Below are 4,850 nucleotides of genomic sequence, written 5' to 3'. Positions count from 1 at the left end.
TATAAGATAACTCTTGAGTGACTTGCTTATGCACCTCTATTCTCCATAAATAAGGACATATTTTATTGAGTGAAAAATATCAAAACAACTTCTCCTGAGGAAGTAGAATGGAGATGGGAAGCTGTAATAATATTTAATTTTGTAACACCTTAACCTTTCCTTATAAATATGATTTTTGACAACATATTTTTACTAAATTAAAATTTATTTCATTTTTTAATATTGGAAGAGGAAAATGGGGAAGAATTGTATCAAATCTACAAAAAAGGAAATTGTCTCAAATATAGCCCAGTAACACAGGAGGGCATCAGAATTGGAATCCCAGATTTGCTAACTATTAACTGCATAGAACGGACAAATAACTTATTATTCTAATTTTAGGGATAAGAAAAATGAGACATAGATATTAACATCTACCTGTGTATGAGCATTAAATTAGATAAATTTGGGTTTCTGTTTTGAGCATTTTGAAATCAGCAATGGATTTGGACTTTTTAAAAAATTAAGTTGGCCTATCCAAATGTGTGATTAAGGATTTTCAAAAGTAGATTGTGTAGTATTTACAGGAAGATGCAAATGCATTTTAAATTGATCCTTGATCATATTTTCATTTTTTAGAACTTGTTCTGCCTCATTTTCTCTGTGATAATAACTATAATTATATCCATTCCTCATTATAAAGCTGCTCCTTTTTTTCCTTGGCATTCTGTTTTCACTGACTAATGATGGTAGAACTATTCCTGAGATTACAAAATTCAAGAGATTGCAAAGGAATTTTATATGCAGGCTGCATTGTATGCATTATTCCAGTTTTCTTACCTACAAAATAAATTTGTCAAAATTAATGTTTGTAACATAAGCTAAGTACGAACTTCTACATGTGTTATTTTCTGAGAGTGAAGTCAAAACTGTCCTATCTAATTTAACCATTGTTTCGCCATTATCTTTCCTTAAAACATCAAGGTAGATTTTGCTATTCCTCTTCTCTATTCCTTTCCTTAATCTTTTCAATACTTATGGGAGGGTTTTTTGTTTTGTTTTGTTTTGGTTTGGCTTTAATTCCCTTTCCCCTCCTTTCCATGCCTGGAGTCCTTAGTAAAGATTTGAGATGGAAAACATATTACTTACACTCTAGCATTTCATAGTTAAAATTAAACTTTTCATTAAAGGGAGAAATATAGAATACTCTTCACCTTTTTAAGGCTGGAGGAGCAAGCTTGTGGAAAAAAATAACTTTGCATATTTGCTTATAGATAATCATATGTTTATAATCAATAGAGACACTATATATGTAATTTATCCATTTCTTATGCATTGCCCATTGAAGATGACCTGTTTCCTGACACATTTTCAAGTGAATGATTTCATAAGAATGCTCATGTATTCCTACATTATTTTATCAAGTTGCACATCAGTTTATCATTTTCTCTCTTATACTCTTAACCTTTCTTTTATTTGAAGTAATTGTTTAGTTCATGTAAAATTATTTACTTTAGTTATTTTAATTACTTTAAAGAGAAATGAATTCTAATGTACCATGATTTTTTTCTATCTTTTATAGGTTCAAAATACATTCCATTATTATGAAAATCTTCCCCTATTTAGCTCATATCACCTCTTCATCTCTACTCGATAGTCCCCTAGCTTATTGAATGCACTTATATTATTGCATTCCTTTTTAGTCTATATTATAATTAAATTTTTTTCTAATCTGTTCCCTCTAGTAACTGTGAATTCCTTGAGGGCATGGATCCTGTGGTATTCAATTCTATTTTTAGCACATAACAATGTGAGCGGCCATAATTATGTCAATAAATTTTTCTTGATGTATAAATAAATAAATGTCAGCTAATTTTTACTTATAAAGTTTTATTTATTATCATTATTGCTTTTACTCAATCTCATTTACTTTGTTTCTAAATAACTACATTAACAAAAAATGACAATAAACAAATTCTTTCTTAGACTAATACCAAAGTTCAAAACTAATTTTGCTATATAGTTTATTTTTTTTTATTATTTGTTTCTACATACTTAATTTCTTTCCAAAGAAATCTCTGAACTAAATGTCAATTTATCAAATTTATAATAGTTATCTTTAAGATATTCTTTAAATCTCGGCAACTAATCTTGGTAGAAACTAAATTACATCTAGGATATTATAAAATCCTACCATTTAAAGTTACCTTAGAGTTTATCTAATTCATTTTTTTAATTGATAACGAAACTCATTTAGATTGATTGATTGATATTTATGAATCCAGGAAAGATAGAGCATTAGTTTATTTTATTCATTCCAAAGAGAAGGTATGGAAATAAACTAGAACACATTTGACTTTTTGAAACTAAGTTCATGTTTATAAGACTGAGACGTCTGGGCCAAAGTATGATTTAGTGGTAAAGTATTAGTCTAGATAAAAATTAAATCTCAGTTACCCACCATACTAACAGTTTGTTTGCCATTCACATGAATTTGGTATATTTGGCTTTTCCCCCATTCCAGACTCAAGATAGATACCCCAGAATGGACACAGCAGTGTAAGCAACCATGTAGGTAGCATTTCAGCTTTAATCATCTTGGACCAATATTATATGTGTCATCTTTTGGCCCACTTTCTTTGGCTAAAAGTAATCATATAGGCCTGCCAGAACTTACTCTTCCTGGGCTCTATCAAGTCATCCTTCCTGATCACCACACATTAAATACATTAAATACGTTGAACAGATTGAGCTCTCTCCAAGAGAGTCAACAAAAAAGCCATCTAGTCTCTGTCCAGTTCAAAAGGCATAGTCACTAATTGCATCCATTAAGAAAAAAAGGACCAGAAATGTGAATTCACTGGCAATCTCTACCACAGATTGTTTCAATAAAGCATGCTACATTGAATTCTTTTCACAATCGAAACACTGTATTGAATCAAATTTTTACATATCACAATTCAATTATCCATAGATACTAAAAACAACAAACAAACTTAAAATCATGCATTGCTTTTTAAATCAGTTTTTATAGAATATGTCAATATTATTGGTTCATATCTTTAGAGAAACTAGATATAGTCAGCCAAGTTTTAATATCTACTGAGCCTTTGGCTTACTTAACTATTGTATTTTATTTTTTCAGTAAAAACTAAATGCGCATCTAAGAAAAAATTGAGGTCATTTCACTAGTCATGAAATGATCCTTGCATCTCCCAGGCACGTGCTGCTATCCAAAATAAGAAAATAAAAGAAGTACAACTGAAATTCATACCTTTTACCATGGAGACTCTGAACTAATAAAATTCTACAAAGTAGACTGAAAATAACTTGCTACATGGTCTTTGCTTTCTTTCATTTTAAACCAGATCTTTATAATATCTGTGAAAGTCAGAGGCTGCAAACTGGAACACATAGCTCCATAGAAGTGTATATTTTAAGATTTTTCTTCTCTGACCTCTTTGAGGTTGAATTAAACACAGTTAGAAATAAAATATTTCTGAGTTTACATTCTACTAAAAGGTAGGCTTAACCAATTTGCAAAAATCAGCTATAAAATAATAAGGTTAGAGAAGTGATTATAGTATCATTTGACACCATTTAGGAAAACAGCAGCTATCGAGCCATATCCATCACTTAGAACCTTTCTAAGAATAACATGCAACACCAAATAGATAAATCTGAACTTTTAGTCTAATAATTTTTTTTTATTTAAGGGATAAACGATATGTTTAAATGTAAATAAGACCCTAGCATTGAATTAAGAAGTAGCTTAGCAAATTCAAGTGGCACTAGTGTCTTCCCTATAACCCAGGAAAATTTATTTTCCATCCCTGCCTTGGTTTATTCATATGTAAAAGTCATTTTTGTAGCACAATTTTTTAATTGTTATAGCATAATTGGGAAACATATACAAGACCTAATTTCTAATAGCACAAATTTCTAAGGACTTTGAAAAATAAAAATAATTTAATCTAATAATTCGTCTCATTCTACAAAAAAATAAATAAATAAAGATAAAAATGAAGGAGTCTTATAAAGAAAGATTCAGAACCAAAAAGGAAAGAAAATGAGGCTAAATGTAAAGTATGATATATCCAAGGATTATGTTAGTGGAGCAAATACAGCCTCAAATTTGGGTTGGTGCTTCACAGCAGACAACAAAAAATAAACATATTCAGTTAGTGCATAGCAATTAACTCAAAATGAAAAAGTGAGAAAAGAAGAAAGAAAGAAAAGAAAGAAAGAAAGAAAGAAAGAAAGAAAGAAAGAAAGAAAGAAGAAAGAAGAAGAAGAAGAAAGAAAGAGAGAGAGGGTAGGAATGAAGAGGAAGAATTACTATTAAAATGGCCTAAGTAAGTCCTTCCTTAGTAATTACTTCCATTATTACACAATTGAGGGAGGGAAGAAAGAGAATGAAGAAAGGAGAACAATCCAGTTTTCTTGGTGCAGAAGTACTTACTGCAGATGTACATGCAGGGGTAGTGGATTAAGTTTTTAAAATATCTTGATAATAAATGTGATATTAAGTTCCTATGGCGTCTTTTGCTGTTCCATGATTATATGTCTTATAATGTCCCATAATCCATTTATTTGACAACCATTGGTTACATATATCATTAGTGCTTAGTGTTAAGGGAGAGTGATGAATGAGACATTCTTTCCCTACCCTCATGTTCCTCATAGCCTAGAGGAGATATGGGAATATAGATAATTAAGTCCTATTATTGGAGAAACCAATCAAAGAAGGCAAAAGAGAGTGGTGATGGGAAGAGTCTTCTAAACCTCTGGGAAAAATCTACAAAGGCCCTGCAAGGAGAAAGTCATAGCCTTCTGAGAACTGAAAGTAGGCATACAATACACAGGAGACA

The sequence above is a fragment of the Rousettus aegyptiacus genome, unplaced genomic scaffold (assembly GCF_014176215.1).
Source record: "Rousettus aegyptiacus isolate mRouAeg1 unplaced genomic scaffold, mRouAeg1.p scaffold_m13_p_1, whole genome shotgun sequence".
Taxonomy (NCBI): Eukaryota; Metazoa; Chordata; class Mammalia; order Chiroptera; family Pteropodidae; genus Rousettus; species Rousettus aegyptiacus.
The sequence above is the reverse complement of the archived record's forward strand: the minus strand, read 5'-3'. Positions refer to the sequence as shown.